Genomic DNA, 13,074 nt, shown 5'->3' on the forward strand with positions numbered 1-13,074 from the left:
GTTGAGGCTATGACTTTGGGCAAGTGGCACACAAGACAGTAGTGGCAAATCTAATGTTAGATTTGAAATAGAATTGTCTGCTTCCTAGACTTGGAGAGACATTGTGAATTCCCTTCTTCTCTTTTTTCCTTCTCTCCAAAAGCACATAAGAATATAGGAGAAATAAAATATAGGAGGAGGGCAGGGGGAGCAACCTGCAGGATCTCCACCAAGGAGATAATAGGGTTCCCATCCAGAATGGCGGCCCCTCCACTCTCCTCCACACCCCTGTCCAAGACCAGGGAGAGATGGTATCCAGAGATAATTCTTTTGACTGTTGGGTCCTAGATGTAACTTTTTTGGTCTCAGCAGCAACCTGAGTCCTTGAGACAATATCCTTCTCTCCAAACCCCCTCACTTTCATCCCCTCAGCTCTAAGAGGAAGGATTGAGAACAGGTCAGCCTGACACCTGAAAGCAATGCAGCTAACAGTCTCACTCAGGTTCAAGTGAGAGCCTTGAAGAAAGAAGCCAAGAAGCCATCTCCGCAGAAAGAAGGCCTCTCATCCCCAAAGTCCACCCCCAGGACTCGGGGGGAGTGCTCCCCTCTCAATGTCTTCCATTCCCAAGGAACTTTTCTACTCTCAAAAGCCACAAAAGAGGGGACCTCCCCTACTAAAGGCACAGACCACTATTCCCAGGGAGCCTCAAAAAGTTTACCCAGGGGGCATCTCCTCTACCAAAATCTACCCTATCCCACAGATATTGAAGGGTTCTCCCTGCTCCCACAATACAGCACAACCCAGGCCTGTTCATCTCCTCCTTTACAGTGTAGTGGTTAGGGTGCTTGGCCTGGAATCAGGAAGACCTGAGTTCAAATCTGCACTCAGACACTTACCTGTGATGCTGGGCAAGTCACTTAACCCCAGTTAGCCTCAGTTTTCTCATCTGTAAAATGGGGATAGCATCTACCTTCCAGGATTGTTGTGAGGTTCCACCGAGATAATAATTGCAAAGCATTTAGCACAGTGCCTGGCACATAGTGTTAGCTATTATTATTATTAATCCCTCCTCCTCTCCCCCACCCCCAGAAACCACCAGGCTTCACTCATTTGGGGTCTTGACTCTTTGGAATACTGTAACCTTCTCTGACTCCTTGGCTACCCACAGACCAGTCCCCACCCTCTCTGTTTCCTGGCTGCCAAGCCAGGGTTTGGCCCCAGCGCAGGTAGTGCCTCAGACTTCTCACCCAGGGGCAAACAGAGAAAGTTAAGAGCAAGGATGAACCAATTCAGACCGTGCCGCTCCCGCCAACTACTCGATTTCACCACCTCCTGGACCAGTGCCTCCAACTCTCACATCAGCATCCCCTCCTCCCTGATCCCCATGTGTCCAAGATCTCTGCAGCTGTCAGTACAGGTTGGGGACCGCAGGGGACTGGTTTCCTTTGCCGTCTGTTGGCTGGAATCCAGGCTCTCAGGGGACCCTTCTCCTTGCCTTAGTCTCCATATCTCCTAAAGAGAACACCTACTCTAAGAGAATGTGAGGCGGAGCGCTCAGGGAAAGGGCCAGGTGAGGACTGGTGCGAGTGAAGGACAGGGAAAGAGCAGCCGAGGATGGGGGTTTCTGGGTCCTGTGCCTGGCCAAAGGTACCACGAAGGCACGCCTCGACGGAGACGGGAGCCTGTAGAGGCGACAAATAAAGGCATCTGAAATGGGGCAGGATGCGGGCACAGGAGTGGCACTGCTGTTTGGAAGCCGCAGGGATTGGGGCCTGTGGAAGATGAGAAGAGGGGGCGGAGCCCGGTACTCTAGAGGGGAGGCTAGGAGACCATCTCTACCCCCACCCCTACTCTTAGCTTGTGGAAAGAGTGATTGGTCGAGGGAGGAATGTGGAGTAGGTGATTTGGGGTGAAAAAGGACCATCCACATATCCATCACTTGGGACCCCAGAGGAGCCACCTTCCAAGCTTCTGAGAACATGCGAAGCTGAGGTGGGGAGGGCGAGGTACAGTCAGAGATAGATCTGTACCCAAAGTAGTGGCAAGAAGAAGAGTAGGAGACTGGAAGTTCTCCAGATTCCAGAAAGAGGGATGAGTGGGCAGCAGAAGGATCCTGGCCAAAGGAGACTCACCCTGTGAATTTCTAAAGTTTCCTCTGATGCTAGCTCCTCTTCTCGGTGGTCTGACAATACAGACAGAAGCGTAGACGTCAGAGACAAAGTCAGATTATGTACCAGGGATAGGGTCCAAGAGTGAATAGAGTAGCAAAGACAAGAGAAGAATTCAGATAGTGCATTATCTCCACAGAGTAAGACCCCCTCACACTTCCACGAAGACACTGTGCAGACAGTTCAGGGGACCAAGCCATTATGGCTGCTTCTCTCCCCCACAGACCCACCCCCTAAAATATGAAATAATTTAAGGTTCCCTTTTGGTGGACAGACATGTGCCCTCTGTCCTAGACTTTGAATGTATATATTACCAGGAAAGTTTATCTCTGAGATAAACTTGGAAAATGGATGTGGAAGATCCTAGTTATGAGAAAGCAAATGTACCCAACTACCTAATAGGAGTTGAACACTCAGACCCCTTTGGGAATAGGGTAGAGGAAACTAGAAAGGGGAAATTTGGCTTTGAAGAATTCTTAAACCAAATATTATTTGGGACAGGAAAGGATTTGCCAGCATTATCATCAAATCAAGATCATTGGCCCCTATTCCCTTATTAAAATTTCATGGCCTAGAGGAGTGATTCTCTTTGTGATGGGATCATTTGATACAGGAGCACAGGTGACAGGGCTTCTGGGAGAAGAAAGAACCCTAACTCTAACCTTAACCTTCTGTGGGTTTGGAGTTAAACCCCTGTCTGGAGCACTCAAACTATAACCACTCTCACTGTGAGTCCTTTTGGTCAGAAGAAGTGATACAAGGACGCTCTCAAGGTCTCTCTCAAGAACTTTGGATTTGATTGTGCAACATGGGAGACACTGGCACAGGACCGCTCAACATGGCATGCCCACATCAGAAAGGGTGCTGTGTTCTATGAGTAAAGTAGAATTGAAACAGCAGAAAGTTAACGAAGGATGAGCAAATTTGGAGTAACCACCCCAGATGTTCACACAGACTATTTGTGCCCAATCTGTGGTAGAGCATTCCGACTTTATAGTGGTCTGATCAGCCACAGTCGGACACATTGAAACTTCACTTTATCATGGTGATGCCATTTTGGTCCTCTTCGAGAATAAAGGACAACAATTGCCACCACCTTTTGACCCAATACACTGGACTGGCATAGCCTCTTCTGAAGAATGTATCATAGGGCTTGATTTACTATCATACTGGACCATCCCAACAAGGATGGTTCCAGGAATGGTCTTACACTCAACTCTCAGATCCCTGACCACCGATGTAGTCACTGAGATGATTACAGCTCTCCCACCCCTAGTACACCCCCAATCTATTTGAATCGTTCAAGTCAGAGAATAAGGATACCAAGAGGACATCATTATCCTAATACAAGAACTGGAGCAACCACCATTTCCTCCTGTAATAGCTTTGTTTGGCTGAAAGTCAAGAAAGTCAAATGTACCTGGAGTTTGACAATTGACTATAAGGAACTGAAGAAATCATGGCCTTGGTGTGCCTGTCATGCTCCATGTAGTCACCATTAATGAGAAGTTGGTCACTCCCCAACGAGCATGGTATATAATAGTGAAATTAATAAATGTGTCTGTTTTAGTATATTTCAGAGTCAAGGACTAGCACCAATTATTTTTTTCACTTGGCAAGAAAGGTAGCATACCTTTGCTGTCCTATCTCAAGGGTACCTGAACAGTTATACAACTGGTCACCAATGGGTAGGGTATGGGACATCTCCAGTTGTCCCGATCTACATCTTGCCACTGGACCCAGATGGCTCCAGAGGAGAAAGTGAGGCTGGTGACTTTACACAGCCCTGCCTCACTTAAATCCAATTCATGTGCATGTCATAGCATCACCTTCCTGATGTCACAGTCCTCTTCAAGAATGAAGGATAAACAACAAAGGGTAGAGTGGATGGTATCCAAGGCCCCTTTGCTCCCTGAGTTTGTAGCCCTATATTACATTAGATGACATGGAGATCCAGTATGGAAAATTAGCCTCCTAAACTTTTGAAAGTTGATGACTGGATTGCTAACTCACATAAAATCCAAGGAACTGCCGGGAAAGTTATATTCCTGAGGACCCAGTGGGCTAGAACTCAATAGGACATTCCTCAGCTAGTAAAGGACAAACTGTTTGTCATGGCCTCTCCCAAAAATCAAAAAAGAGACCCAAGAATTGATAGGGCTATTTGGTTACTAATGCTCAGACTTTTGTTTTGAGTGACCTGGCAGTTAATGTTCTTTTCTTAGGTGCCTACACAGTGACAGGCCTGTAACGAGGTCCAAGAAGTGAACAGTCCCTGCCCCTGGGACTTTCTTATTCTTAGGACTACACAATTACCAATGTCAGTCACCATTGACATGACAGTTTACACCATTCAGGATTTTCTTGGCAGAGATACTAAAGTGGTTTGTCATTTCTTTCTCCAGCTCATCTTATAGATGAGGAAACTAAGGCAAACGGTTAAGTGATTTGCCCAGAGTGACACAGCCAGTAAGTGTCTAATGTCAGTTTTGAAATCATGAAGGTGAGTCTTCCTGCCTCCAGGCCCAGCACTCTATCCACTGTGCAACATAGCTACCCATTTTCCCAACTGAAGAATTTGAAAATAACCTACATTTGCCACTGCCCCCACCACTAGCAGAATGGGGACCACAAACAGATGAGCTTCCTAATGATTCTAAGCCATAGTTTTCCAACAGCAGTGTGATTGTGCTATGGAAAAACACAATAGGCTGCAGTGGCAATCTAAGTAACAACAGCAGAAGTCCGTGCCCTTATTATAGATTCTCAGCCTGCCCAGGAGAACAACCTCAGAGGGATTCTGTTAATCTTGGACACTGAAACACCTATACAAGTAGAACTTGGGAAATAGTCAATGGACTTTAGGAGTGATTGGGCCCACGATAGTAAGATGAGAGGGATGGAAAATGCAACCCAGTTTGGAGATCCCAGCTCTGGGCCTGAATCACTTCTCACAGCCTTAATCACAAGATGTTAGTAACCCATGTGTTGACTTATCAATGTGACCCTATCCCAAAGAAATAGAACACCAAGGCTGATGAAGCTATTCTAAAGCAATCTCATCAAGGTCCTCCTTAATACATGCCCAGACCTGATGTGGTAATCCACTGATCATGACTGAAGAGGCAGCTAAGAACAGAATCCACCCGACTCCAATGGACACAAGAGCAATGCCTGAAACGTGAACAGAAGAAACATGCCCCTAGAGGCGGCCGAGAAAATGCCCTGGGGCATCTGACCAGCACTGCATGCTCTGCCCCCCACCTCTGCTGCCTTGACAAAAACAGCTCTGACATGTCCTTATGGCCACTGTTACTTAAGCTGCATGTGAAATAGCTGTGGCAATGTCATATCCCATTGCCAAGGACGCTGTCCAAATCCCAGAGACCCAGCTTATCCCAGCTGTTGGAGGTTTGGATAGCACAATTATATCTCTATTAACAATGGGATTTCATCTTGTGACATCTTTGCCCAACAGTGGGTTTGAGATCAGGTATTCCATGGTACCTAGAGGCTTTACCCTAGCCTCTCACAGCTGGGATAAATGAACAAAGGAATGGACAGTTAAAAGCTCAGTTCAAAAACCACACTCCTAAAACCTAACAAGGTTCCATGACATGAGGATACGTGGTTATCATTCTCCGTGACAGTGGCACATGTGAAATCTCTGAAGTGCACATTTACTATTGCTTCTGATACAAGGGTACTGTGTAGACCTGTTCAGACCTGGAATCAGGAAGACTTGAGTTCAAATCTAGCCTTAGACATTTACAAGTTGTGTAGACAAATCACTTAACTGCTCAGTGCCTCAGTTTCCTTATCGAAAAAATGGGGATAATGATTGTACCTATCCTACTAGGTTGTTGTGAAGATCAAATTAGATAATGCGTGCAAACTGCTATGTAAATCTTAGAGCCCTATATAAATTCTAGCTAAAGGTTGAAAAAAAACAACAACCTGTGGTCCTACCCTTAGAGAAATTGGGAAACAAAATGCTAACCCTCATGTCACTCTGTTCCCACAACCAGTGACCATCCCTTGGTGGACTTAATCATTTCAGCTTCAGAACTCTCTCTCTGGGGCTCCGTCCTGATTGGCGGGTTATGATATCTAGGTGGCCCTAGGAATGTTCATATTACTCCTTATCATTTTGCAACAGTTACTCTAATTGTAGGGGGGTGGGTACCCACTAACCCCACCTCTTTTTTTTTTACACTTCTGGAACCATAAAGTGCTCCTGAGAAGAGTGTGTCAACCTATAACTATACTCATTCATTATCCTCCTACCTTTCTAACCAAAATGCCTTTCCCTAATCACCACTCCTCATATATGTTGTCTCCTCCTCCCTTCTCCCTGCCCTGTTAGAAGGTGAGCTCCTTGAGGACAAGGACTCTCATTTGCTTTTGAATCTGCATCTCCAGTGGTTGTCTCATTGTAACTACTTAATAATTGTGAGATTTGGCCTATTGTTAGGTCTTATCTGACAAAAATGACCCCATATTTGATTTACCCACTTCACTCCCAGAAGTTTCCATGTACCCTATAATCAGTTTATCTAGTTTCATTTAAGCAAACTATTCAAGGTATTCAAGGCTCTCCAAATCATGATGTCCTTGTAGTCTAAATGATGATCAAGGTCAGGTTACCTGTTGATTAACTATTCCTAAGATCCCCTTCCTACTTGGTCACAGTGAATCTGCCCATCAGCGGGAATCAGATATGTTGCATTTGAAAATTAGGGTAAACCAAAACAATGGTCTGAGCATGATCAATTTACTGGTTAAGCTAGAAGTAACCAATAAATTGAATCAGTGGCCTTTCTCAATGATCAAAGACCACCAAGGCAGGGTTCACCAGCCTTAATACAGTTTTGAGCTGTACAGAGTTGGGTAGGTAGAGAAGACAATATGATTGGTTGCAGAGTAACCTGTAGCAGTAACAGAGTGGGAGTAGGAATAACAAGATTGGCTATTTTAAATACATTTATTTAATATTTAAATTATTAATTAAATCAATGAAATAATTAATGCTTAAATTAAAATAATTAAATAATTGATATCTAATTAAATGATTAATATTTAATTAAATAATTGAGATTTAATATCTTCTTTTCCTCAATTACACATAAAAATAATTTTTAACATTCTTTTCTTCAATTTTGAGTTTCAAATTCTCCCCCTCCCTCCCCTTTCCTCATTGAGAAGGCAAGGAATTTGACATGACTGATTATTTTAGCATGCCCTATTGGACTAGTAACCACCCCTCTCTGACAATTAAAGAATGTTAATTATTTTATAGGATCCTTCAGCATCCTGCAGACCTTGTTAGCAGACCCCAGTTGGACTCTGAGGAGTCTAGAAGGGTTTGTTAAAGAGATAATACCTTCCCTTAATTGTACAAGGACAGGCAAAGATGGACAATATACCTTGTAAGGATGATAAGTTAACTTGTAACTTTAAACTACCCGGAAGGCTGAATTTCTGAGCTTAATACAAGTTCAGAGAAATGTGGCTTGACCAATTATACAAAATAATATCTCAGTATGGCAGTAATACAGAATAGGGTCAATTAAAGAATAGAAGTAATTATTAAATGATACTGGTTAATTTTAATTTCTTCATTCCCCTTGTCAACTGGACCAGAACTGACTTCTAACCTATGGGTGGCTGGAGTCAAACAGAGCAGGTTAGAGACAGGACGATCAGGATACAAACAAAAATTTAATTAATTTCAGAGTGAGGAAAATGATGGGTGCATATGGAAGTTCCCTTCCCCCACCTCCTAAGAAGGAGGGTTCAAGGCTGCTAAGGCTGGAGCCACTTGTATATGTGAAAGGGGTTGGCCCACAACACAATCATTGCTAGATCTTCAGATAGTTCTCATGGTTCTCATTTCTTGGGAAAGTACAGGCATTTTGGGGTTTCATGGGAACAGTCATTGTCTTGGGGGTCGTGAGCACCCTGCCAGGTATAGAACCAGAGCTCTGTGACAAGAACAGGAGTACAATACCTGTCAGTGATTGTGAAGATGTGATGGATGACCCTGGGAGATAGGGGGAGCTAAATCCCTCAGTGTTGGTCCAAGCAATGCACTTTACCAGAGAGGATGATATCATCCACAGCACAAAGTATTATTGTTATGCCAAGCTCAGGGAATAGGCTGTCTGTTAAACCTTAGCTCTAGAAAACTGGGTATCTTCAAAATATTTTGACACCTTCTTTGATTCAATGGGGAGTCGTTCCTCAGTGAATCACAAACTGATATGCCAATTATCAAATGTTATCTAATCCTTCTGCCTCTCAAGATTGACTCTGCAGGATGCAAAAAGACTTGAAAGCACTAAAGATTTCATTAAAGATTGTTAGTTATGAGACTTAAGTGTTCTACCATGATGGGTATAGTGTGAGAAGGTAGAGAGATTGACTGATGCATTAACAGGATCTGATGAGAGCAGTCCCCTTCAGCAAACAGGACTTACTGAGGCTCTGGTGCATTCAGGAAGGAATGAGAGCAGAGGGAAAGCACTCAGTCTCTTTCTTAGTAACCCATTCCCAGTGCTCATTTCAACAGCACATCATATCTTAGGGCTCAGATGTCTCATTCAGTCATCTGGTTTCTGAAAACAGCTCCTCTTGGGCATTCTGGAATGGGCACGTGTTCATAGCAGCTTCTTCTAGAAATCTGCTTCTCTGGTTCAGAATACTTGTAGAGGTTCTCAGATATTTCTGCTAAAATCCGCCAGTTACAAAACTCAATACTATTTATTATAGTCTCTTAAATTTTACTTTTCAAATGGCTAGGCCATGTGGTAAAAGCCAGCTCAAGCCTTATGGTTCTTATTGGTCCCATTAACAACGGAACTATAAGAAGAAAATCAAATTAGTAACCATAGTCCATTTGAAACTTTATAGAGTTTACATTTCTACATACTCCTTGCTGTTTCTACCTTTATCTAAACCCTGTACCTAACAGAGACACTGCCAAAGACGTATTTAAGTGACATGTAAATTTCTTGCCCTTCAGAGCATGCTTCATACACAGTTTTATTTTAAGGACCTAACCTTACATGTGAATATATATAATTACTAATAGGCAGATGACAAGCTCCAAAACTCCTTAACTTAGTTGTTTAGGATATGGAAATGACTATAATTTCAAACTGAAAACAGTAAGATCTTGTATACTTGCATCCTATTATATTAACATGGAGTTGTTCTAGTATTGTTCCGTTAAATAATAGAATAATTACTGCCCTCATATCTTCTATTGATCATCGGCTCTGAAAATAGAAATTTGTTATAAAAGGAAAAAGCAGGGAAATGATGATAAGAGCATGAAAATTGGTATGACAAGCCTAAGTTTAAGGGCATAGAACTACTCAAAACATATATAATAGAATAAAACATCCTTAGTTCTGTTTGGTTTCAGATAAGAGTTATAGTATGATAATATATCACTTTCCATGTAAAGGCATAATTAATGATTAAACTATTTTGCAAATAAACCATATTTTTAAAAAACAGAAATCTCAATTAATATTAATTAATTACACTTATTACTTAAGATTTTTATTTATCATGAAATGTCCTCCTCTTAGATTAGAAACAGACTGGTTGTTGCAGGTCACATGACAAATAGGAGACAGTATACGGTGGCAATCCACCCACCAAGTTACATGATGGACACAATAGTGACTAGGAGAAGGCAGATTCATCAGGGCACAGGCAAAGCATTTGTTACATCTTTACTTTCTTTTTATATCCTCTACATTTTTCATGGTTCACCCAAAATCCTTTGGTAGGCCACAAGTGGCCCGTGGACTGTGTGTGTGCAGACTGATTTAGAGAATCCTAGTGAATCAACTCAAAAACTAATTGAAACAATTAACAACTTTAGCAAAGTTGTAGGATATAAAATAAACCCACAGAAATCATCAGCATTTCTATATACTACCAACAAAACTCAGCAGCAAAAGCTAGAAAGAGAAATTCCATTTAAAATAACTGAAGACAATATAAAATACGTGGGAGTCTATCTGTCAAAATAAACCCAGGGACTGTAGGAACACAATTACAAAATACTTTTCACACAAATAAAGGCATGGAGAAATACTAATTGCTTATGGGCAGGTGTATCAGTAAGCACCCCAACATACACAGGGTAACCTGTTATCACAGGTTCTTTGATCTGCTTTTCTAAAAGTAAAGGCAACTTTTGAGGGGTTAACAATCTCCTTTAATCAAGCACATATATCATTCACTTAGTTCAGGAAGTCAACAGACAGCACTTCCAAACTGTCTGACATAAGCAATACATATATCACAAATCAATAGATAGCTCCAACTGTCTGACCATAGTTGCCAGAGAGGGAAGCACCAACATCAAGCTTTGGGGGGATGAGAACTCACCATGTGACAAAGATTGCAGGGCAAAGTAGAAAGTGGTTTGGCAGAAATTACACATACACCAACATTTCACACTATATGCTAAGTTAAGGTCAAAATGAATAAATGATTTAGACATAAAGGGGAATATCATAAGTAAATTAGTGAAATAGAAAAATATATATATATATATATATACCTGTCAGATCGATGGATAGGGGAAGAGCTTATGACCAAACAAGAGATAGGGAAGACTATGAGAAGTAAAACAGATAATTTTGATTATGTGAAGATAAAAACAAACAAACAAAATGAATGCAAACAAAATTAGAAGGAAAAATAGGAAACCAGGAAAAAAATTTGCAGCAAGTTTCTCTAATAAAGGCCTCATCTCTCAAATATATAAAGAACTGAACTAAATTTATAAAAATAAGAGCCACTCTCCAACTGATAAATGGTCAAAGGATATGAACAGGCACTTTTCAGAAGAAAAAAAAACCCAGCAAAAGATCAACAGTCACATAAAAATGTTTTAAATCACTACTGATTAGAGAAATGCAAATTAAAAGAACTCAGAATATCACCTCATATCTATCAAATTGGCTAACATGACATAAAAGGAAAATGACAAATGTTGGAGGGGATGTAAAAAAGGGGTGGGGGGAACATTCACTGTTAGTAGAGTGAACTAATCCAACCATTCTGGAGAACAATTTGAAACTATGTCCAGTGGGCTACAAAACTTTGTGTACCTTTTTACCTAGCAATACTTCTACTAGAAATTATTTGCAAGAAAATATTTATTGTAGCTCTCTTTGTAGTGGCAAAGAATTGGAAATTGGGGGGATGCCCATCAATTGGGAAATGGCTGAACACAGTGTGGTATATGATTGTGATGAATACTATTGTGCTACAAGAAATATATGAGCAGGAAGGTTTCAGAAAACCTGGGAAGACTTATATGATTGATGCAAAGTGAAATAGGTAGAACCAGGAGAACATGTACAAAGTAACAGCAATATTATAAGGATGATCAACTGTGGAAAACTTAGCTACTCTGATCAAGATAATGATACAAGACAATTCCAAAGGATCCATTTAGAAAGATACTACATACACCTTCAGAGAGAGAACTGAATTGGTGTTTTCTTTCATAACGTGGTTAGTATACTAATATGTTTTGCTTGTCTTCACATATATAATCAACATCAAATTGTTTGCATTCTCAAAGAGGAAGGAGAGGCATGAGGGAGGAAGAGAATTTGGAAGTCGATTTTTTTTAATGTTTTTTCTACATGTTTTTTCTACATGTAATTGGGAAATATTTAATGAAACAAATAAAAACAAGTTATGAATGTGATGGGATACTATTGTCCTATAAGAAATGATGAAGAGAATAGTTTCAGAGAAATATGGGAAGACCTGTATGAACTAATGGAAAGTGAAATGAGCAGAAGCAAGAGAACAATTTATACAATAACAAAAATATTATAAAGACAAACAACTTGGAAAGACTTAGAAACACTGATCAGACCAACCACAATTCTAGAAGACTTATGATGAAATATTCACTTATGATGAAATGTGATGAAATGGAGAGATGATAATGAATTAAAGCATATGTTTAAAATTTTTAATAGTATTTTATTTTTCCCATTACACATAAAGACAATTTTCAACATTCATTATTTGAATGATTTTGAGTTCCAAATTTTTCTCTCTCCCTCCCCTCCTTCCTCCTCAAGACAGCAAGCAATCTGATGCAGGTTGTACATGTCAGGCATATGTTTTTGGTTTTGTTTCTGGGTTGTTGTTTGTTGTTGACATGACTGTGGCAAGAGAATTTCTTGCTCAGGCCTCTTGCTTCCACTGTGATAAGAGAATGACTGTGATGGTAAAGAAATTTCCTAAGATTTCTTGCTGTCATTATAATAAGAGGACAGTGCCTCAGGCACTCCAACTGCACAGTCAAGGTTGGGAAACAAATCACAATGTCTTTTTTGACCAGCTGGTAGGGTCTTTATCTTCCACCTCCTCTACCCTGATCTTCCTCTCCTGTTTTCTATAAAATTCCATTTTTCTTTGTTGCTTTTATATTTGCATTCACATTCAGGTTGTTGAAGATAATGTCTGTGCTCTCTGACTGTCTATACCAATGAACCTGCACTCTGAGTGCAAAAAAACAAACACTAAAGATAACTATCTCTTCATCATTGATTTGGCAATTTGTTCAACTATACGTGTTAGTGATAGGCCTTGTTTTTCTTGTTCTCAATAGTGGGGATTGGAGCAGAGCAGGAATGAGGAAGTGAGTGAGAATTTAGTCCTAAAAATAAAACAAAATTGAATAAAAAAAAACAACCATAAACCCTTGAAAGAATTTAATGCTTTTACTTCATCTATATGTCTAGTTCTTGGCACATATTTCAAGCATTATTATATACAGTAAGCATTAATAATGTCACCATTTGAAGCTGCCCTCCACTTCCCATTTTTGTGCTCTTATCCTTCTTTGACAGAATGGAAGCTCCTTGAGGGTAG

The sequence above is a fragment of the Notamacropus eugenii genome, chromosome 2 (assembly GCF_028372415.1).
Source record: "Notamacropus eugenii isolate mMacEug1 chromosome 2, mMacEug1.pri_v2, whole genome shotgun sequence".
Classification (NCBI taxonomy): domain Eukaryota; kingdom Metazoa; phylum Chordata; class Mammalia; order Diprotodontia; family Macropodidae; genus Notamacropus; species Notamacropus eugenii.